The sequence below is a fragment of the Nomascus leucogenys genome, chromosome 21, assembly GCF_006542625.1.
Source record: "Nomascus leucogenys isolate Asia chromosome 21, Asia_NLE_v1, whole genome shotgun sequence".
NCBI lineage: Eukaryota > Metazoa > Chordata > Mammalia > Primates > Hylobatidae > Nomascus > Nomascus leucogenys.
In genome coordinates this window covers 79,813,252-79,838,056 of record NC_044401.1, presented here as the reverse complement: position 1 = coordinate 79,838,056, position 24,805 = coordinate 79,813,252, and the positions used below count along the sequence as shown (strand labels likewise).

The window sequence follows — 24,805 nt, the reverse complement described above, 5'->3', positions numbered from 1 at the left end:
AAACCTGAAAACCTGTAACAAATTTAAATTACTTATATAAAACTCATTACTTGTAGTTTTCCCCTTGCAAAGATCTCCAAAAATATACAAGTAACTAATATACATCAGTCACAACATAATCCTGGATCATCCCCACATCAAGACCAGATGCTCCTTTAATTTTAAACCCATTATCAGAGAACAAGAGAAAGTCATTTCGTTTTACACAAAACAAAATTCACATATGCTGATAAAGAAAGACCCAAGAGAAACAAAAACGAAAATCCTAGTGCTGACACTGATGTTCAGTGCCATGGTTAAACAGTGGCCCAAAGGCCACGGATCAAAAATAAAATAGCGGCTGTGTATCACTGCAATGAAATTTAAGAGGCTTTAACCCTTTGGCTTCAGAAATTCAGATTTTTCCAATTACATGAATGCATACTTCCTACATTCCAAGAGTGGAGAAAGTGGATGTGCCAGTGTCGAAAGAAAAAGAGCCACCATTCACTGGGATGACCAGAGAACTGGCTTTAACAGAGACCATTTAGAAAGTTATGCAAAAAAAACAAAAAACAAAAGACGGTCGTAGTCTGCTTGTGTCATCAATTTTAAGTGGAGGCAACTGAGTCCTAAGGTTCAATGTAAAATATATGGGGGAAAATAGGTGCTGGGGCAAGTCTTACCTTTAAAAGCAAAACTTGAAAACAAAGTGTAAAAGTGCCCAGCCTGGCAGCATATGCCCAAGCCAGAGAGCTCTGCCATGAGCATGCATAGAAAATGTCAGGATTCATACTATTGTTTCTCATAAGGGCTCAACAAAATGAATCCTTAATAGCTTAAACCACAGAATGAGGGAATCCACAGAATACAGTTATTTCAGTAAAGTACTATCAGGCTTTGTGCTGATTTCCTGAACAAACTGCATTTTATTATCAAAACAAAAGGAAAAGAAGATTTTTTTTAAAAAAAACTATATTCCTATATTTCAATTCCAGTGTTTAATTTCTGAAAGGACCTATATAAAGGAGGCAGCATTCAATTAGGAAATTATGCCAATCAATTGTCAAATTTTCACTATGACTTTCCTAAAAAGGTGTTTTCTTCCAATTTCTATTAATCACAAAGAAACATAAGCTGTGACTGTATAGTTCAGAAAATTAAAACACAGAAATTAATGGCTTATGACATTATCGCCAAGGTGTTTGGTAAACAGTAAACTATGAGTTTGGAATCATCAGGAAGAGGCTTTTGAAACAACCCTCTGGACTTCAAAAAATCTCTTCAGGTGGTAGATGTGTCCCAGTGTCATGAACAAGAGCTTCAAAGAACGACCGAAGGACGACTGGGCTGTTTGTGTTGTCACTAATGGCTCTGTGTGTCCTCTCCCAGACTTTCATGTATTCCTCTTCGTGCTGTACAGCTGTCATGGCCACAGCCAGCTCACTGATCATTTCTTCTAGTTTGTTCTGGTGAGCTTCTGTTTCCATGTCTTCTCCTTTTGGAGCCTCCCCAATATCAATGGTGAATATCACTATCTTTGGAGTCATGGTGGACACTCGGTTACTAAAACAAAATTTATGTGTTCCATCCATGTGAGCAGAAAATGTGTATTTCCCACTGGATTCTTTGTCTCCTTTATAAATCCTTTTATTCTTAGGTCCTGTAATCTCCACGTTGATGCCCAGGAAGCCACCTTCGAAGATGAGGCCCATCTTGGTGCCTGAGGTGACTCACTGAAGCACTCCTCATGTGCGTGGATGCTGATGAAATAGCCCAAGACCATGGTCAGGAGAGTGGTCTGGAGCAACAGCAGCTCAGCGAGCGTCACCACAGTGGGGCTGGAGCAGAGGCCAGGACTCGGATTGTGACCTCTAGAGCCACTGCCGCCATCACCACCCTACTGCCTTCGCCTACCTGGCACTTTTTGCTAATCCTAGGAAAAACGCAAACTCAAATGCCTTTTGTGCTGGGAGGTACTGTAAATAAATGAACAGAGAAGTCTAGGGTTAAGAAAAATAAGACAGGCCAGGTGCGGTGGCTCACGCCTGTAATCCTAGCACTTTGGGAGGCTGAGGTGGGTGGATCATGAAGTCAGGAGATAGAGACCATCCAGGCTAACACAGTGAAACCCAGTCTCTAATAAAAATACAAAAAAAAAAAAAAATTAGCCCAGCGTGGTGGCACACACCTGTAATCTCAGCTACTCGGGAGGCTGAGGCAGGAGAATTGCTTGAACTTGGCAGGTGAAGGTTGCAGTGAGCCAGGGTCTCGCCACTACACTCCAGCCTGAGTGATAGAGTGAGACTCCGTCTCAAAAATAAATAAATTTTAAAAAGTAAAATACAAAAATAAGACAGCAGTACGTTACTGGCCGAACATATCCGAGTCATGCGTCATCAAAGAATGTTACCAGCAGTGAATCCGTACAGGTCTGCAGCAACCTCAATTCTTACCTCTTCAGAAGAAAGAGTTCAATCGAGGGGCATAAGGCAGAAGGATACACCAAAGCAACTTTTAGAGCAGGAGTGAAAGTTTATTAGAAAGCTTTAGAGCTGGAATGAAAGGAAGTAAAGTACACTTGGAAGAGGGCCAAGTGGGTGACTTGAGAGATCAAGTGTATGGTTTGACCTTTTGACTTGGGGTTTCATATATTGTCATACTTCCAAGGTCTTGCTTCCCTTCTCCCCTGAGTCTTCCCATGGGGTAGGCTGTTCACATGCTGGGTGGCCACACAACACAGTGTGTTTACTGCAGTTGTATGCATACTCACTTGAGGCATGCTTCCCTTACCTATCAAGTGTCCCTATAAGGTCATACACCAGTTAAACTCCACCATTTTGCCTCTTAGTGCACATACTTGATCCCACTCGCCCACCTCCTGAGATCTTATCGGGAAGCTGCTGATCACCAGTTTTAGGTTTCTTCTGTCTATTGGGAGACTGTCGTTCCCTGGTGCCAGCTGCAACCAATTATTATTTGAGAGAACCATCTTAACAACTGCCTGACCATCACCTGATGGCCGCCTGACATTCCTGGTGGGATGGGGGGGTGTCCCTTTACTGCCCCAACTCATATCTGACTAGCTGACTAGCTACCTACTGTAGCAATTACACTTGATTGCATTTTTTTGTTGTTATTTAATTTTTATTTCATAATCATAAACTTAACTCTGCAATCCAGCTAGGGAACAAGGAAAACACAGAACTCAAAGGGAATTGCAGCGACAATACAAAGATTCTAGGATACTGCGAGCAAATGGGGTGGAGGGGTGCCCTCCTGAGCTGCAGAAGGAATGGTCTGGTGGTTAAGAGAAAACACAAGTCAAACTTATTAGAGCTGTCCACAGTCAGCAATGGTGATCTTCTTGCTGGTCTTATCATTCCTGGACCCAAAGCGCTCCATGGCCTCCATGATATTCACGCCTTCACCATGCCAAAGACCACATGCTTGCCATCCAACCACTCAGTCTTGGCAGGGCACATGAAAAACTGGGAACCATTTGTGTTGGGTCCAGCATTTGCCATGGGCAAGATGCCAGTACCTGTATGCTTCAGGATGAAGTTCTCCTCATCAAATTTCTCCCTGTAGATGGACTTGCTACCAGTGCCATATGGCATGTGAAGTCAACACCCTGACATATAAACCCTGTAATAATTCTGTGAAAGCAGGAACCTTCATACCCAAATCCTTTCTTTCCAGTGCTCAGAGCATGAAAGTTTTCTGCTGTCTTGGGAACCTCGTCTGCAAACAGCTTGAAGGAGACACAGCCCAAGGGCTCGCTGTCGATGGCAATGTGGAAGTACATGGTGGGGGTGACCATGGCTGATAGTACAGGGCTCCCGGCAGTGGCAGCGTGCGTCTACAAAGCCTGCTTTTTTTTTTTTTTTTTTTTTTTTGACAAAATCTCGCGCTGTCACCCAGGCTGGAGTGCAGTGGCACAATCTCGGCTCACTGCAATCTCCACCTTCAGGGTTCAAGTGATTCTCCTGCCTCAGTCTCCGGAGTAGCTCTGACTACAGATGCGAGCTACCACACCTGGCTAATTTCTTTGTATTTTTAGTAGAGGCGGGGTTTTGCCATGTTGGCCAGGTCTCAAACCCCTGACCTCAGGTGATCGGCCCACTTCGGCGTCCCAAAGTGCTGGGATTACAGGCGTGAGCCACCACGCCTGGCCTGATTGCATATGAAATGCACCATTTCCCCATCCTATTTCACCCCCACCTTTTTTTAACAAAGGCTTCTGAAAATGTATTTTTCATCTTTCAAACTTTGTTGGACAAGTTTTTATGAATAGTCTCAACAGTGCAAGCATGATGCTAGAGAGCGATTCCCCTTTGACTTCAGTGTTGGGAGACTGCAGGGAGAGGTGAAGACTGCGACAAACCACTCACATATCATGGCAATCGCTACTCCCTCTCAGCCATTTCTTGCCAACTAGGAATTCAGGCAGAATGTTGTCAGATCTTTCAGTTATTATAGAAAAGTAAGAAAGCCTGCACTTTATGTGAAACTTCCAGATTTTCTAGTATTTTCTAATTTTTGCTTGAAATCTTTTATCGTTCCAATATATTTTATTTCTATATTCCTGTGTAGCACACATCTGGCTTTTTATTTGTGTGGTTTTTGTTTTGTTTTGTTTTGTTTTTAGGCCAGTGAGCTGACGGATCGAGACCTCTGGGTTATGTCATTCCTTGGTCAGTAGCTTTTAGTCTTTTTCACCACGACACCCACCTCAACCAACCATGCTTTCCATCAACCCATGCCCATCACTTCGTTTCAGACGTTGCCGAATAAACTATTTCTCCTTACAATTTTCCCTAGATCACTCTATCCTTCATTCCTCATTACCAAACTGTTTTACTCTTTTAGTCTTTAGTGTGTATGCTCTGTGGTCCATTGGTGAGCCCTTTATCTCTTTCTCTAATTACACCTGGACTATAAATTTCTAATGCCGAGGACCCTAGGTCTCCTGCCACATTCACATTCCCTTAGCAGAATGTTGCACACCCAGCAGGCAGTACATGTATACTTTGAGAAAATATTTTATATTCCTAGTCTTGCTAGGATAGAAGTTTTTATTCTATACTTGATGCATTTCTGGATCAAAATATTAAGTCTAAGTCAAGTCTCCGTAGTTAAGTTAATCTTGAGGATTAAAACACTTAGCTGGACAGGCAACACAAAACACTTTATCTGAATAATGAAAGAAGAATCCGTCTGTTGGTCTGAAGTATCAAAGCAACTGTCCCAATCCTGCAAACTTTCAGCATTGGGACTTCCTTTCAAGATGTAAGCAGGGATGGAAAATATACAATGCAAGCGCCATTGTTTCACTCTCCTGTGTCTGTGACAGACATCATTAAGTGGTCACAACATTCTTTTCTTCTAAGGCTGAATGCAACCTTAGAAACCATTTTAACACGGTATCCTAGATGTATCGTGTCCATCTTGTTTATTTCTATTAAGAAATAGAGTTGGCATGAGAGCTGAAGATTCTATCATATGAAAGTACACATACAATTTATTATTCAAAAGCCAGAGAACAACATACAACTGCTGCTGCATCTCAGTCTCTCTATATTTTATTTTAATTTATTTATTGTTTTGAGACAGGGTCTCGCTCTGTGCAGGAGTGCAGGCTGGAGTGCAGTGGCACCAACATAGCTTACTGCAACCTCTGCCTCTCAGGCTCAGGAGATCCTCCCACCTCAGCCCCCAAGAAGCTGAGACCACAGGTATGGCACCACTGGCATCTCGCCATGTTACCAAGGTCTCAAACTTCTGACCTCAAGCAATCCACTCACCTTGGCCTCCCAAAGTGCTGGGATTACAGGTGTGAGCCATCCCACCTGGCCTCAATCTCTGTATATTTTAGAGGATACGTAACTTCGAATGGGAAAAGTTCTCTCTAAAGTTGACCAGTCAAGAAGAAACAATGTTCCACTTTAATGACTATGCCAGACTTACCTTACCCATCAACTTTTAATCCTGTAAGAAAGATTTGCTATGTGATGAGGCTGCTTTTGTTGCACCTTGTAAAACATACTGAAATATACAAACTGTAAATGATTTTGCAGGGATTGCTGATTTAAACAAATCAATTGTTATAATTGTAGTTACAGTTATAGTCAAGGGACTGTTTCATTTCTCAGACTCCGAACCAAAGCAATTAGGAACAACTCAGACACAAAATGACCAGCATCAAGAATTACAATGAAAAGCCAATTACCTTTAACTATAAGAAACCTTATTTGCATTTATTAAAACAAATGATCTCTCAGTACTGGAGAAAATAATGTGGATTGGTTGATTAATCCTTCACTTGTAAGAGACCAAAAATTACTTTTCAGAGAGCCTGTATCTTTTCTAAATTTACAGACAAGAAACCAGTAAATGATAAATGATCAAGGCCTAAGGAAAAAACTACACAGCACAGTGGACATCTATGAGTTTCACTTGCGCTAGCATGCATTCCTCATTGTGCTGGTACCATCCGCCTCACTTTCCTCTGGGGAATCCCCTTCTCCATTTCTCACTCCAGATGGTGTAGATGGAGCTAACTTCACTCCCCACTGAGAATGAGCAAATGACCAATCAATGTATTTCACAGATGAATGATTCAGGGAGTCAATCACAATTCAAGTCAGTCCAATACTACTCTTTGCTAAGATCTGAGAACTACTGAAGGAACTATTGCAAAAGGGAAGAATTAAAAAAAAAAATCTTGCTGGCATTCTGAGCTGGTAAGACAAAAACTTTGAGCTTCTAGTGGCCATCTAACCACTACAAAGTGAGACCATGCCTATGCATGAGACCAACCCAATGGAAAGAGAACTAAGAGATGATAGAGACATATTTCCGATGCCATCTTTGAGAAGCTGCATCCAGTCATCCTGGAGGCAAAAAGCTCTTAACTTTATAGATAGGCAAGCCAAAGTCTTCTTACTTTCATTAAGCCAAAGTTAGAGCTAGGTTTCTGTCATTTGCAAATAAAAAAGTTAAGACTAAATGCAAATCACTTACAGCTTATTTTATTACTAGGTACTGAATGTCTATGATTTTGCATAGCTAAGTGAGAGAACTTAAATTCCAATACTGATGGGCTATTACCTCATGCAGGTACCCTAATAAGTCTTGTTTCCTCTCAGTGCCATTGTTTCCTCATTTATAAAATGGAGATTAACATGGTAGCTCACAAAGAAGAAATATGAATGGCCTATAATCACATGAAAAGATATTGAACGTCATTAGTCAAGAAGGAAATGCAAATCAGCTATACAATGATACCACTTCACACTCACTAGAATGGCTATGATCAAAAAGATAGACAATAACAAGTGTTTTCTAGGCTGTGGAGAAATGTGAAGTCTCATATTGGCAAGTGAGATTATAAAATGGTGCTTCAAAAAGCATCTGGCAGTTCCTTAAAAAGTTAAACATAGAGTTACCATATGACCCAGCAAGTCTACTCCTTGGTATATACCTCTGAGGAAATAAATATACAAGTACGCACACACACACAAATACAAAAGTCCATAACCACATTATTCTTAACAGCCAAAATGTGGGGAAAAACCTTAAATTTCCATTTACTAATGAATGGATAAACAAAACGTGGCATATCCACACAATGGGCATTATTTGGCAATAAAAAGAAATGAAGTTCTGTTACATCTCACAACGTGGATGAGCCTTGAAAACATTACGCTATGTAAGAAAAGCTAGTCACAGAAGACCACACATCATATGATTCCATTTATGTGAAATGTCCGGAATAGGTAAATTCACAGAGACAGCAAGTAGATTGGCAGTCACCGGGACATAGGAGGAGAGGAAGCACAGTGACTGCTAATGGCTAGGGCTTTCTTTTCAGAGTGATGAAAATGTTCTGGAATTAGATAGTGGTAATGGCTACTCAACTTTGTATTTATACTAAAACCACCAAGTTTCACATTATAAACGGATAAACATTGTGGTATGTGAATTATTTCAATAAGAAAAATATCTTATAGAAAAAAAATGGTAGCCTATTCTGATTCTCACAAATGACCATTATAAGAAATCCATGATGATAACAATAGTAAAGTGACCATTCTTAGAGGAGCCTAAGGAAAAACAATGCATACAAATGCAAAGGCCTATCATTTTAATTTTTTTTTTTTTTTTTTTTTTTGAGGCGGAGTCTCGCTCTGTCGCCCAGGCTGGAGTGCAGTGGCGCACTCTCGGCTCACTGCAAGCTCTGCCTCCCGGGTTCACGCCATTCTCTTGCCTCAGCCTCTCTGAGTAGCTGGGACTACAGGCGCCTGCCACCACGCCTGGCTAATTTTTTATATTTTTAGTAGAGACGGGGTTTCACCATGGTCTCGATCTCCTGACCTCGTGATCCGCCCGCCTCGGCCTCCCAAAGTGCTGGGATTACAAGCATGAGCCACCGCGCCCGGCCCAGGCCTATTGTTTTTAAAGCCTCAGCAAGTGCCAAGAGAATGGGAAAAGAAAATTACCAAATAGATTTACCCAGATCACTTAGCTTCCTTTGTATCAAGCAATGGTCAACAAATATATAGCAGGCATACATAAAAGCTATTTGGAGACCTCTTGAGGTTAACAGCATGCAACATATTGCCACTGCCCCCAGCCTGGCCAGAAATATTATTTATGCCACCCTTTCACAGCTGTATCAGTCTCCCATGAAACATTCAGAGCCTCCTTGTTAATAAACTACATTATGAGCCGGATGCATTGTCTGGATAAACTGCATTGTCCAAAACACTGCCCCATTATTACAGAAAATGCAGAATGTAATTAGTATTCTTCTTTGCATAAGCTGCAGCTTCCAAAACTGGTGCCATATTATAAAGCCTTAATTAATAAACAAGAGTTGGGCCATGACCAGTTACACTTATCTGAATTTTATATTGTGAAGAAAGGCCACTGTTCAAATTCCGTTTACAAATATCTAAATTCTGGCTAGCCTACATGAAGACAGTCTAAACAGAAAGCCTGAGAATTCTGTGTTGCTAATAGCATTGTGTTGGTACACCAACAATAGCAAGCCATTAACTGCTGGGACATAAACCATCCTGAGAAATGCTCAGAGTGGAAGGATGATAAGATTGTATTTCAGCTGTATTATACGGTGCAATTTTTCTATTTGTTCATATGCATTTCCCATTTAATAGAGGAGGGACCAGGGTGGCTTTTCCTATCTCTATGAAGCCTTAAATGTGGGGGAGAAAAGCGAGCTGGCAAAAAACCAAAAAGGGTAAGTATGAGGTATTGTGGGGTGGGAGCGGGGTTACATCACGATGGAATGTAAGGACACAGTTGCTTTCTCCATTTCCAGCTGGTTTTTATTGATTTTCCCCTAACCTAACCCCAAAGCAAAGCCATTTACATAAGTCATGAGCATTGAACTAATATTTGTGACCATAATATTGAGCAGCCCATTTTGTGAACCTCGGCTAAAGGAGCATTTGCATTAAACAGCACTCACCTGATTAAAATCCATCAACTCTAGCACCTTGAGAATTGTAGAGTACCTGTTAAGCTCAGCTGTGGGACTCTGCATACTGAGGCAGACCACAATCAGAAGGCAGCAAGGAATCAGACTGGGAGAGGAAAGGGAGGAGGAGAACATGTGATGTGTGTTGAAAAGCAGATCGCGTGAAGACCGCCAGTGCTCAAATCTGAAAAGAGTCCTAAGCCTACTGCAAACACAGAGCTGTGTGAACATGATAATTCTTTCAACAAAGTCCATAATATGGCTTATAGGGCCCTGTGAAAACAAGGTGGATGAGACAGTGTTACAGTCCAGTGAAGAGTAACTGGCCCAGCAATGGAATGTAGCATACACACGAGGCCCCGAAATGGTGCCTGCCTCAGCAGAATGAGCAAGAGCTCAGGAAGTCCAAGCCGAGGGACTTTGTGCAGCCTAAACAAGCCGTCGTAGATCACTGCCCTTTCCATCAGCTCCAGGTACCAGGCACAGGTTCAGAGTCCTATCTGTCTCAGAAGGACCTGCTTTACCGTGACCACAAGGATGGCATTTGAATCAGTAATAGGCTGTCAGAGGCCACCTTGATGCATTTGAAGAAGGGCTATCCCTGAGACATTGGTTCAAGTTCTTGATCTGTACCACCTAGCTGTGTGGTCACGGACAAGCACAAGCAGTCTTGCTCATCTGACCAAGTGGAGGCAGATAATAAACACACGTGAAATGAATGAAAGAGAGAATAAGACCTCTAAAGCAGAATTTCTCTCCCCAGTGATACAGACAGAAGACAAGGAAGTACTGGGTAGAAGAGGGCGGTTCCCCGGCAAAGGCCCCAACCTCAAGCCTGGAGACCTGCAGCCCTAAGTGGGAACAGGCATTTCTGCTTTTGTACCCAAACGGTTGCCTTTTGGCATGCCACACTCCCTTATCCTGTACCCATATAAATCCTGAACCCCAGGCTCCAGGAGCAGACAAGGAGAAGAGGAGAAAAGCAGACGAATGGCGCAACAGAGAAAGAGAGAAGAGAAGGAATGTCTTTACACTGAGAGGAACTCAGCTGGGGACAGTCGGAGAAGGGTTTGGCCCCTGAACAGCCAAAACTCCAGGGGAAGATCATCTTCCCATTCCATCCCCCAGCCAGCTCCCCATCCATCCCATTGAGAGCCACCTCCACCACTCAGTAAAACACCTGCACGCATCCTTCAAGCCTGTGTATGACCCAATTCTTCTAGGATGCTGGACAAGAGCTTGGGATACAGAAAGCTGTCACACTGGCCCTCTGCCCTTGTAGAAAGGCAGACGGAGCACTAAGCTGGTTAACACTTAAGCTATCTGTGGATGGCAGAGCTAAAAGAGCATTGTAACACTGGGGCCACAGGCACCCACCCCTAGACGCTACCATGGGACTGGAGCCCAAAGCACTCACTCCTGCTCCTGCACCTGCCCATCTGTGTGCTCCCTCTCCCACAAGGGGTTTGAGTTCACGGTGAACAGAGAGCCGCACCCCTGTTGCATGCCCCATGAGTGGGGCCAGAGAACTCTCCTGTTTCATCAATACCATTGACATTTGAGGTGGAATGATTCTTTATTGTGGAGGCTGTCCTGTGTCTTGTAGGATGTTCATCCCTGGCCTCTACCTACAAGATAGCACACATACTCCCTCAATTATAACAACCAAAAAGTCTCCAGACATTGCCACATGTCTCCCAAGAGCCAAAATTATTCCCAGTTGAGAATCTCTAATTTACCCTCCAGAATGTACATTCCAGGATCTAAATTAATGAGCCATACACCCAGATAGTGCCCCCTAATTATTAGGAAAACTTACATAGATACCCTCATTATCACTGGGAATTCATTAAGACAAAAATTTTACTGAGCACCTATTATCTGCCATGTAGAAAGATACTGTTCCTGCTCCTGAGAAGCTCACAAGTTTAAGTGGAAAGTGGCATTTTACAACTTCACATCAAAGAAAAGAGAAATGTTCAGGTAACCATCTTTCCAATAAATAATAGAATATCCTCCTATCTGTTAGAGAGGGGAACTGTAAAGACAGGCAAGAATCAGAGCATATCTCTTTGCTGTTAAAAGAATACTACATGGATCAAAGTTGCTGACATTTGATAAGGTGAATTTTTGGTAATTTTGACTCATTTTAGATGTTTGCTGCAGTTGTTTATTGCTGGGTGCAGGGAGTCTCAGACTCAAAGAACAGTCTTATGAGGTGGTTTAGCCTAAGAGCATAAGCCAAAAGAGAGAGCTCTGGAATGAAACTGCCTGGTTTTAAATCTAGATTCTGCCATTTGCTTGTTAGGTGACCCTTGGCAATTCATTAACCCCTTCAATCCTCAAATCGTTCTCTATGAAAAGGAGATAATCATTGTACCTACCTCACAGATTTGTTAAAAGGGTTAAATAATTTATGTAAAGTGCCAAACACAACGCCTCCCACAAAGCAAAAATCGTCAGACCAACAGGTGTTGGCATCGTTATATGGATATTGCTGCTCTCCATTTTATTATGACCTTTTTTATTGTAGTAAAATACATGTAATATAAAATGTGCCATTTCAGTCATCTTTAAGTCTACAGTTCAGTGGCATTAGGTACATTCACATTATTTTGCAACCATTACCATCATCCATCTCTAGAACATCTTTTATTTTCCCCTGTTGAAATTTCCCATTCCTCCCTCCACCAGGGTTGTTCTCTTAAACCAGTCTTTAACCAGCAAAGTACCTTCTAAGGAAATGAGGACAAAGGCAATGAGGACAAAGGCAATGAGACTAAAGGCAATTCAAACTCAGGTACCCTGGAAATTGAATAGAAGCAGTGCTTAAAATGGCCATTTGGGCCACTTGGGGTTATGTTGATGAGTGTAGTCACCATGAACCAACTCCTGGGAGTAACATTCTAAGTGGGTTTTTGTTTTGTTTTGTTTTTTGTTTTGAGGCAAATGGTTCCTGGCTCCGTGGCCTTCCCATCTTACCATCACAGAAGCATTCACTCTACTCCTCTAATCAATATTAAACCAGAAAAAAAGTCCAGGTACATATATATTTTGGTAGCCTAGAATTAATGGGAAAAGACAAGTTGCTGGGTCTAAACTATCAAAGCCACATACTTTTTAACAGAGAATGAACAAACCTCCTCCCTTCAAGAATCCGCACGTTTTTGCAAGAGCATCCTGGGGTGGGAGGAAAACCTTCTGATTTCTAGCCAGCTACTCAAAATAGCTAAAGAGTTCCTAATTTCACCTCAAACCTCTGTTTTAGCACCTACTGTGTTGTGCCAACTTATTTCTCATCCACTATCATTTTTGACAGTGGATCTGACCCTATTGCAATTGAGTTTAAGGAGTTTGTAGACAGGAACCCTATCTGAGCTGTCAGCACGTTGCCTGATCATCTTCAGCAAGTGGTCCGGCAGAAGCATGCAGGTAAGGATGCCCTGAAGCAGGCTGTCAAGAAAACTGACCAATGAGAAAGGTGGTTTGTGCTCCACAGCTGAAGCCAATTCTGCTGGGACATCCCAAGACAGACTCCACTCAGACTCAGCTGATGATACACACTTTACATCTGTCACTATCTGCCCAGGCATATTGACTTTGTAATATTCCCCCAGGCACTTCAAGTCCAGTTTCGACTCTATGACTTTTGCCTGTGGTCACTTTGCCTGAAATGCCCTTTCTCTTTCTCCTTCTTATCCATTCATTAGGATCTAGCAAAATGTACCTCCTTTGAAAAGCACTTTCTGTAGCCCTCAGGCAGAAGCGGCGATGGCTGTGTTGGACCAGAAAAAGCAACCATTGAAATCTCCAAACTGAATCTGTACTTCGATTTATTTCAAAGGATGTGGTATAATGTATGGTATAATATATGGCAATGTTTTCCAAGTCTGACTGTACATCACAGTGACCTGGGGGACTTTTGAAAAATAGATTCCCAGACTCCCCCCCAATTGAGACAGCAGGTCAGAAGCTTGAAACTCAGGAAGTTTTACTTAATGTTTAGAAGTTTCCCAGGATATTCTGAAGCACGAACAGTAATTGAAACAATAGTCAGACATTGCTACTTATTAGCTATTTGATTTGGGTCACTCTGAGCTTATTTCCTCATCTGTAAAATAGGGGGGAAGTAGGGGAGTGTCACAAGGTCTTAGAAAGGACCAAATGAGGGAATGAGTGCAAAATTCTCAAATGATGCCTCAGTAAGTGAAATTATGATGCTAATTACAATGAATTTCCTTAAAAAGCTACTTTCCACTTCCAATAGTCCAGCTTGCAAAACCTTCCACTATCAGAGAAAAGTTTAGTGAAAGAGTAAATGGGCTTCACACCAGAATGATAGCCTGGAAAAATCAAAAGAGACATTGAGACATTGCCCACATAGAAAGCAGGGGAAGAGCATGTTCAGTTTTTCTGAAGGTCTATATTCTTCATTCCTACTGTCCATTTCTCCTGATTAAAAGTCTCTCCCAATATCTGAGGCCATTAACAAATATAAGCCCATCAAATGGTAGCTTGCAGAGAGCTACCCCACTTTGTAAAATTAGGCTTTTGTGTCTCTCATGGAATAATGTTCTAACGCTTCACTACCTGTAATAAAGTATTTGCACCACAAGAAAAAATGTATTTCATGACCAACAGGCTACAACCAGCATTCTGCTTTTAGGAATCCATGCGTTTGATTGTATCCTAAGTTGGTAATGAGTGACCACTTTTGCTTTTAGTTAAGGACACCAAACAATGACTCTGTGAACCTCAGCTCAGACTGCCCCTGAGTCCTCACAAGATGCCTAAATATGGACTGTTCTGTAGCACTTAAAGGATATCAAATAACAGTATACCATGACAATCACAACTTATCGAAGTCCCCTGCAGAGTAGTTCTTCAAAAAGAGATGGAGAGTGAAAAGTAGGAACGTTTTTCAATGCTGTGCAGAAGGAAAATAATATCTACTGACCATATTCATCCTTTCAAAGGTCTGCCCTGAAGGCAAGTTGACAACACCCAGGCTTGGTTCTTCCTTTTGGAAGAGCTAACACTGGGAGAGCTCACCCTTGCTCCCTCTGGCGGGAATCGGCAGAACAGAGTGTGAGGCACTGTGGCACTAGGATTGCAAACCCCGGCTTTGGACACAGTGCTGCTTGAATCAGAATCTACACTGCAGCTGGGCAACTGGCTGAGGTCACATTTTTAGGCTCTGAGCTGCTTTCTCTGTTTGCAAAATGAGAATACACAGCTTCTAAGGTCATAATGCAGATCGAATTATATATAAAGCACTTAACATGTGCTCAGTAAAAAGTAATTGATCTAATTATTGTTGTACTTTATTGTCATTAGTATCAAGGGAATGACAGCATAGTGAGTCTCCTAGGGCTGCAGGTCAATAGATGTTGAACTGCTGTTATGCAGCAGGTACTGTGCTAGGTCCTCGGTAATACCAGAGCAAACGAGAGCAACACGAGCTGCACCTTCAGGAAGCTTATGGTCTAGTTCAGAGGTAGGAAAAATGTGTTTTCTTTGGCCTGCACCTCGTGTATAAACAGAAAACATAGAACAAACATTTTAAAGTTGGATGACTTCACACCAAAGTCCAGATTTCTGGTTTCTCTTTGAAAACATCAGAAATTCTGAGAGGAAGGGAGATTTCTGTCCACATGCCAAGCCTTCTAAGTCCCAAAGCACCAACCTTCCACTGGAGAGTGGCCTGCTGGCTCTTCTCATGAAGAAAAAACTCCCTCTGGCTACACACGATGAGGGGACTGGAGGAATTAAGAGAGACGAGGTAGCTGAGGACACAGGTCCAGGGGACCAGAATTGAAGCAAGGAAGGAGAAAGGAGACTCAGCACTGGTTCTCTTTCACAGGGTTTATTTGTCTCTCAGCTCAGCTCGCTTTGTTTGGCTGGACACAGAAAACCCTGGAGGAGAATTCTGATTCCAACTTGCTCTTTGCACAGTTAATTATTTGGAGCTCCCAGAAGGTTGGAGAGAACAATGACTTCCCCTGCAGTGGCAGCTGGACTAGCTTAGTTCCCTTTTCTGCCCCCAGGGGTCAGAACCCAAGGAAGGGGGGCTATTTGTTTTGGCCTTAAACCAAATCTGCCTAGAGGCACAGAGCGATGCTCTGACCTGGGACCGCAAAAGCTACTATTTCAGTGCCTAGTAAACTCCTCTCTCTTGCCGTCCACAGCAGGCTACTGACCAAAAAACATGCGTTTTCCCTGTGCAAACTGTTTACTTCTCTCCTTTGCAAATTGGAAGTAATGTAAAAAAAAAAAAGAAAGAAAGAAAGAAAAGAAAAGAAAAAACCTATATGCACAAGAATTCCACCTCTCCTTGCAAATAAGATACTTCACGTTTCCTTAGGCAGATAGCATGCAGACAAGCAGAGGAACTAATTGGGATGGATCAGTGAAAACAACGAAAGCTCATTTGTACACAACTTGCTAATAAGTGTCCACAACTTTGTTCTAATAGGGGATCCATGACAAGTCCGTCAAAAACAGAGAAACAGGAGAGAATAATTTACACTTTATAGTTGTGAGCCCTGTAACGGTAGAACAACCTTCCTGCAGTCCCAGAGAGATTGTTCCCACATCTAACCAAAACCATTACCATCAACGTTGTCCTGCATTTTGAACAGTTGTTAATGAAGACTAGCCTGATCCAATACAGAGTGAAATGGGTGCAGTTGCTGCTACAGGCTGCCTTCTAGCCTTCCTGCATCTGAATACATTTTCTCTGTTGGCTGTTCTGATAGAGATTCATCTGGAATTCTTAACTAGATAAATCCCTCAATGACAACGTAAGGCCCATCTTCTGATTAAACTTGTATTGAATTTATTTATTCGGCCAATCATGTAATCCATATTTATTAAGTATCTTTTAAGCACCAAGCATTGTGCTGAGTGATGGGGATATCAAGGTGAGTCAAAACGACCATAGTCCCTGTCCTTAGAAGTCCAGAGGGGCTGGGCGCAGTGGCTCACACCTGTAATCCCAGCTTTTAGGGAGGCAGAGGCAGGAGGACAGCATGAGCCCAGGAGTTTGGGACCTGCCTGTGCAATATAGCGAGACCCCATTCTCCACAAAAAGGGGGGAAAAAGCAAGTCCAGAGAAAAGGAAGCTGCTAATCAAAAGATCTCACAAATATAAAACTGACGCTCTGAAATGTGTATAAGAAGTATTTTGGTACTAGGAGGATCTATTACAAAGAGTTAGTCTAGATATAGGGTGGCAGATAATTTGTCTCAGAAGAAACAGTACTTGAGCTGACATTTAAAGCCAGGGAAAAGCATTATAGGTAGCGGGAATCAAACACTCAAAGGGCTTGCAGTGAGGCTGAGCAGTAAACATAAGGACTGAATAAAGGCCAGTGAGATTGGCGTAGAGAATACAAGGAATAGAGTGATGAAGATGGAGAGTTGGTAGGGACCATGCAAGGCCTTGTGGAGCACTTCGAAGATTTCCAGCAACATAAAGCTATTTAAAGATGTTTAAGCAGGGTATAATGGTGGTAGTTGGTGTGATCAGATTTACGCTTTGAAAAATATAGATTAGAGTTGGCATTTTGGGGAGACACAGAGTAGATCCAGGTAGATCCAGGTAGACCAAGTAGTCTAGACCTCCTAGGTCACAGGTGTCTAGGAGGGGATGGTAATTTGGACTTGGATGGTATGGTGATAGAGGTGATGTAGTCACATTGACATATTCTAACAATAGTTACTCTGGTGCCAGCCCAACGTACCAGAGTCATCCAATGGCCCAAGAGTGGTACTAACTGTAATTCCTGATTCTGTGAAGCTGAGTAAAAACATTTAGAAAGACCAAACTAAAAAGGATCTGAACGCATCTGTACTCCCTCATCCCCAGCAGCAAGGCACCACCAGGTACTCTGAGTGATCATAGCTCTATACTTGAATTGACAAATTCTGCATAAGACTCCACAGGAAACCCATTAAATAGGCAGGGAAGAAAATGCTCACCGCTCAGCATTGACAAGAAAGATGATAACAAGCAAGTTTTCAGTCAAAGTGGGTAAAATGTTGAATTTCTACTCTAGTGTCATTAGCACTGCACCTGATTTTTTAAAACAATATTTTGGTTAATCAAAACTCTGGGTCAATCAACTGTTCCGCCGTGACAGCTCCTGTGGTCATCAATCTTTGTTATCGCTTGAAGCTGACATGATCTCAGTCCACAGGACAGTAAGCAGCAAAAGACAAATGTTTCTCTTCATTTCCCCCAAAGGGAGTTAAGCAATGAGTAATAAAAGCATCTAAATTATTCACATGGCTTTGCAGAAGTTTATGATTCAAGATTTGGGAGAGATAATGGAAGGAGGTGGGGTGGGAAACACAACACTGGAAGAACACATTTATTTTGAAAATGAAAGGATGAGTTTCTGAGGTAGACCCAATTACCACACACAGGGCTTCAGGAGTGACAGCAGCGGCCTTTGGTTCTGCCACACAATGCTTCATTCATTCCTTACATGTGTTCAGACGATCATTATTAACCTACAGTTACCTGAGAAAAGCTCAGTGTCTGCCAATCGGTCACACTGGACTTTTGTGGCAATGGAGAAAGGAAGAGAGAGTAAGAGGGGAGGGATGGAGCAAGGGTACAGAGGGAATGTGAGGAAAGCACAAGGAGGGGCCAGAGGGTGTCAGCTGGTGGAGGAGAGAAAATGTTTTCTGTTTCTGTTTCACTGGCAGGGTATAAGAAAGAGACATCAGTGTGAAGATACGCCACTGGGTAGGGGCTGAGGGTTGTTTGTATGTTTGTTTGTTAATAAATGTGGCCTGAATTAGATATATGGCTCTCCGTTTTAGTATATAAGAAATACAAGTAAAAGAGTTCAGCTATTTTGAAACTTCATTCTCTTGCCAAATGGAGTTTCCTTGACTGTAATGCTCCAAGACTGAACCATGTACCTTCACTAGACATGCACTTATTGAACCTACCAGATATAGGCACTGTAACCAGGCATGATTAACAGTAGAAAGAACTTGGCTGGGCGTGGTGGCTCACGCCTGTAATCCCAGCACTTTGGGAGGCCGAGGCGGGTGGATCACGAGGTCAGGAGATCGAGACCATCCTGGCTAACATGGTGAAACCCCATCTCTACTAAAAATACAAAAAATTAGCCGGGCGAGGTGGCGGGCGCCTGTAGTCCCAGCTACAAGGGAGGCTGAGGCAGGAGAACGGCGTGAACCCTGGGGGGCGGAGCCTGCAGTGAGCCGAGATCGTGCTACTGCACTCCAGCCTGGGCGACAGAGCGAGACTCCGTCTCAAAAAAAAAAAAAAAAAAAAAACAGTAGAAAGAACTGAAAAACCCTTCATGATTCAGCTTTAGCTTACCTTACTGGTTTTATGTCCTGCGAATTCTTCTTTAAAACTAAGATCACAGTTCTTGGGTTCTTGCAATTCACAAAAAAAAAACAAAAAAACAAAAAACAAAAAAAAAAAACATGCTCTGCTTCCCCTCTGTGTATGTGATGTGAGCATTCTCTCTGCACTGAATGCCTTTCCTCCCTCATCTAGCAGCACTGCTCCTCTCTGCCTGGAATTGTCTAATTCCTGCCGTTCCTCGGATCTGTTTAGACATTACTTTCTCAGGATGCCATCTTGAATTCTGAGCCGAGTCAGGTATCCCTTCTCAGGGATCTCACTGAGCTTGTCTCAACAGTAGTCTAGGGAGCATTCAGTCATAATGAGATAGTGTGCAAGCTTTCTGAAGGCAGAGGCTAAGTCTTTATCATGTTTGTATCCCCAGCCCCTAGCACACCATGAGACACAAAATGCCCGATAAATTTTTGCTGAATGAATAAAAAAATACAATACTTGATACCCAATTCCAAGGCACTTTCAGTGTAGTTAGTGAAGATAGAACATGTTGAAGTATAACACAGCACAGGGCAATATGAAAGAAAATGAAAAATTAAATAAATCTGTTATAAGCAACAAAGCAGGTATTTAGAGAAGGCAAGGATGACATTTAGCTGGGGTGACAGGAGCAACAGAATCAACGACAATTCAATGCGTGTTCATGACACAAGTCCTGTGTTAGTTGTTTTCCACAACAACCCTGTAACTTGATAATATTATCCCCATTAACAAATGTGGAACCCAAGGTTCAGAGAGGTAAGTGATTTTTCAAGGTTATATAATCAGCAATGCCGGGATTTGAATGATGAATCTAAGATTTCAAAACACTGAGAATGGAAAGGTGGGTATCCCAGGTAGAGTAAAAACAGAAACAGAAAACAATGTGCAAGGGCATCTCAGGGTAATGTATGTCCTGGGGATTAAAAACAAATCAAGTTGATATAATCTATTATAGGAATGCTAGGGATGCTGATGCTAGGAAGTAAGCTGTGACTAGACTGCCGGGGGCCTTGAGTGCCATGCTGAGGAACTTGAGTACCAAGGAGCCATTTGAAGCTTTGGAACAGAGAAAACGTGATCAGAGCTGAAACTCTGAAAGTCTTATTAGAGAGTGGGAAATAGGATGAACTGGAAAGATAAGAAGGAAGTTTGCAGACAAGGTAATTCTGTTGGGGACAAAAAAACTTTTCCTTTATCTTCTTATGTTAGCTATTTGGGGACCTGCGAATTAAACTGACAAACTACAGATTAACAGGAGAAAAGTTTATTTATGTGCATATGGAAGCTTACAAAAGAAGTAACTCAATAAATGGTTAAAGTTAGAGGCTTATACAGTCTTGCCTGGGTATCCATGGGGAATTGGTTCCAGGACTCTCTCTCGCCCTCCATCAGATACCAGAATCCAGGTTCACATTCCTTATATAAAATAGCAAATATAACCTGTACCCATCCTCCTGTATAATTTAAATCATATCTAGGCCAGGCACGGTGGCCCACACCTGTAATCCCAGCACTTTGGGAGGCCAAGGTGGGCGGATCACTTGAGGTCAGGAGTTCGAGACCAGCCTGGCCAACACAGTGAAAGTGCATCTCTACTAAAAACACAAAAATTAGCCGGGTGTGGTGGCACATGCCTGTAATCCTAGCTACTTGGGAGGCTGAGGCAGGAGAAACACTTGAACCCGAGAGGCGGAGGTTGCAGTGAGCCTAGATTGAGTCACTGCACTCTAGCCTGGGCAACAGAGTGAACTCCATCTCAAAACAACAACAACAAAAATCATATCTAGATTACTTATAACACCTAATACAATCTAAGTGCTACGTAGTTATTACATTGTATTGTTTAAGCAATAATGACAAGAAAAAAGTCTGTACGTGTTCAGCACAGATGCAATTTTCTTTTTTTCAAATAGTTTTGATCCACTGTTAATTGAACCTCAGATATGGAGGAACAAATGTATAACTACCTTAGCAGGGAAAACGGAGTGGGAGAAAAGGCCTCTTTGGAAAGAATAAGCAGGTTTCTTCAGGAAAGACAATGGGAGATAAGAAAGTTTGTAATAATGTTTGTTCATCCAGGTGCGAGTGGTCTCTCTGTCTTCTTCAAGGCCATAAAACTCCCCCAGAGAGGATATTTATGATATATTGAGTCTCCTTCCTAGGAGTAAAAGCCACCCGGAAGAAGGAATTTATGAAAGCCTCATTTCCCAGAAGTTTCTGCTATTAGTCAAATAAGAGAAGCTCTGAGATGGTTTTTTTCTGCATCTGTTGAATCCCAAATGTCTTCAGCTTAAAGTAATCTTCATACCAACTCTGGGCTTCTGAGTGGGTACCCGACAGTACCAACTAGGAGCCTAGTACAACTCTCCAACTCCAAAGGCACTGATGTCAGGGATGGAGGGAAAGGGTGGATTCAAGCCCTACTGTGAGAGAAGACACCAACAGCCCCTAACAGCTGAGTTATTGTGCATCTGAAAGAGAAGGAACTAATGGTGACTTGAGAGCATTAAGCCAAGATGACAGAGAGATCATTGCCACCACTAACACAAATAAGGAAGCCAGTCAAGAGAAAGTACTGGTTTGAAGGGGGAAAATTTAAACATGCTGAATAAGAAACTGCAGGAAAAATCTCTAGGAGACAATTGGAAATGTGGAACCAGAAAACCAGAAAGTGATCAGTGCAGGAAATGCAGCTTGGGAGTCATTTGCCTAAAGCCATAACTTGAAGCCATAGTAAATGTGGGTATATCTCCAAGGGTTAAGGAAGAGAGAAAGAAGACTAGAAGGTAAGCAACAAATCTTAGTTAATACTCAAATTTAGATGGTCTGCATGTGACATTAACAAGTGAAAGATACTAAAGAATTAAGATTAAAGTGCCCAGTATGAGTCTGACACTAAACTGGGAACTTTTTCTATGTCATTTTATGATGTGGGCACTGCCTCTATTTCATTAAAACCGAGGCTGAGAGGTAATGTATCTTGTCAAAGCCATACAACTAGTAGACAACAGAGATGGGATCAAAGGCATGTTGTCTCACTCAGGGACCATGTGACTCACGCCTTCATGGACAGGACTGTGGGATGGAGGGCAATGGAGGAAGAGTTTTCAGGAGTGGATAGGATGAACGTAGTCAAAGGCAATGGGGACCGAGAAGAGGCCACTGAATTCTGAGTCCTCTGAGAGGACTCACCTCTCAGAAATAGTTGCAGTATAAGGTCTAAAACCAAGGCGCCCGTATTTTGTGCTGCTTTGACATATGGAGAAATTCAGGAGGGCCTCAAATGAGCTAATGGCAAGTTCCCCTCCTGACATGGTTTGGCTGTGCCTCCACCCAAATCTCATCTTGAATTGTAACTCCCACAATTCCCACATGTTGTGGGAGGAACCTGGTAGGAGGTGATTGAATTATGGGAGCAAGTCTTTCCTGCGCTGTTCTCATGATCATGAATCAGTCTCACAAGATGTGATGGTTTTTAAGATGGGAGTTTCCCTGCACAAGGTCTCTCTTTGCCTGCTGCCCTCCATGTGAGATGTGACTTGCTCCTCCTTGCCTTCAGCCATGATCATGAGGTCTCCCCAGCCATGTGGAACACTAAGTCCAATAAACCTCTTTCTTTCATAAATTACCCAGTCTCTGATATATCTTTATCAGCAGTGTGAAAACAGACTAATACACCTCCCAACTCTGCTCCTGCAAATAAAGTCCCCCAGCCAAACAACCCTCCCTATCATGGGAACCAGGCATGGTTCCTGCTTGTTCCTCTCATTCCTGAGTAGCGGATTTCAGTTTCCTGCCAGCCTGCGGAATTATTCAGACAAGCCAACTACATCCTTCCATAAAAACAGGGATAATCCCACCCCTCTTAATACTAAAGCCTTCTTCCCACATCCCCTGATTGCTCACTCTGTTCCCAAGTGCAACTCCCATGTGGACCTGTGTGGCACTCAGGGTCCTTCCTCCCTGGGCTGTGAGTATATGTGACTAACAAGCTGCTGTCTCACTGGTCCAGTGATGTTCAGTCATCTTTCTAACCCTAGGGTGGGACCCTTTCTCACCAACCAGGTAAGTTGAGAGTGATTAGAACAACAGAAGACATCAGAGTGTTTACTGTGGAAGTAACAGGGGTGAAATGCTTCACTTTAATAACTACTGGCTTTATTACAACTGAAGAAATCCGAGAAATGGATGATCACTCTTTTCTAATTTTATATAGGAGGAAACTGAGGAACAGAGAGGTGTTCAATGGCTACTTAGAGTGAGACAGCACCAAATTATTTTCTCACTTTAATGTTGCATTTTTCTCAAATTTTTTTTTGACAAGATCCTTTCCAGATGCTTCTATAAGAAGTATTTACAGAAAGCCATTGCAAGCAATAAGGAAAATCCAAAAAGCAAAATATGGGCAAAGGATAGGAACAGATAATTTCCAAAAGAAGAAATAGGAATGCCAATGGTGGCATAATATCCAACCTCACTATGAATCAAAGAAATTCAAACAAAAATTACAACAAATATTTTTGTCCCTTTTTGGTTGAGAAAGCTTTATACTACCCACTGTTGGTGAGATTTTAAGGAATTGGAGCTCCTCATACACAGATGGGATAAGCAGAAATTAGTATCTCTCTGAAAGGCAGGGTAGCAGCTCTCTCAAAATCTTTAATGGTTGTATTTCATGAAAAAAATTCATTTGTAGGATTATATCCGAAGGAAACAACTTGTCAAATTCATAAATGTATATGAATGAGAATGGTTATTCTATTGTTTTTTATAATATAAAAAAAAACAGAAACAATCTAAATGCCCATCAAAAGGGGATAGGCTAAGTAAGTTGTGGTACACCTATAAAATAGAATACTATGCAGTCTTTTAAGTGGAGGATGTAGATGTGTATTTATCAACATAGGAAGATGATATTTGGTTTTAAAAACTAGGTTATAAAGCTGCAGGTGGAATAGTACACATACTATGTAAAATGTTTATAAAATGTTGTGTTTTTCTACGTACATGCATAATGAGACATTTGGTGGGAAATTTGCAAAGTTTTAGTATTCCATAGTCTTCAAATTTCAGGTGAGTCTTACTCTCTTCTTTAGTTTATCCCAAAGGCACATATCAGTAATCAGGAAATAAAAGGTTGCTTTCACTGGGGGTGGGGGAATACATGGAGAGGAATGAATAGGTCGCCTCAAAAAGAAAGCATACTTCAGGAAGAAATTACACAAATTACACAACATACTTTGGTTTTGCACTTATTTTTTATTTCCCAACAGATACATGTGAAATCACAGAAAGGGGAGAATCAACCGTGCATTCGATTTTTCACAGGGAGCTCAGGAAACTAAGGCGACTGGGGCCAGTAGGTGCTGGCCAGTCCCTCTCTGATTGAAAAGGACATGTGAGGGCTGCCAAGTGAGACTTCCTCTCCAAGTTCTCAACAATGGCTAATTTTTTGCGTTTTATTTTGTGAACGATTTGAACCCACGACCCTGGATACATTCCACTTGTGGAGGTTTCCCCTTCGGACAGCAAATGCTGCCGTTTCCAAATCCAGTCATGAGTGTTTGCGGCTGGAGCGCTGGGTGTAAGGCATGTGTGTCCTATAAAATATGTTTCTCAAAACTTAACTTTCTAAGAAATCAGTCACTGACTTATCTCCCAATTCTATCACCCAGAAGAAGAGAAAGATGCCAAAACAGATCCCACAGAGACTTTCATTTTGAAAAACAGACATTTAATGTAGTCATTCTGAAAAAATACAAACTGTATTATGTCACTTTAGAAATTTCAAAATAGAGATCTCTATGTATCCCGTTAAGCATCTGTCGTGCTCCCAATTATATTACTTTCGACAGCCCTAAGAGAAGCAATATTTATTGGCCTACTAAGTCTTTAAGAATGCAAAACTTAACCCATCTGGAACTAGTTGTGTT

At 42.0% G+C, this 24,805-nt stretch overlaps 1 protein-coding gene and 2 pseudogenes across 7 annotated transcripts in view; all 3 read right to left on the bottom strand.

Moving 5' to 3' along the window:
• The window catches only part of FHIT (fragile histidine triad diadenosine triphosphatase), a 1,530,527-nt gene that overhangs the window by 988,952 nt on the left and 516,770 nt on the right, over positions 1–24,805 (bottom strand). The gene's annotated exons all lie outside the window — the stretch shown is intronic.
• On the bottom strand, positions 1,217–2,379 carry LOC105738807 (annotated as a pseudogene).
• On the bottom strand, positions 3,313–3,802 carry LOC100590792 (annotated as a pseudogene).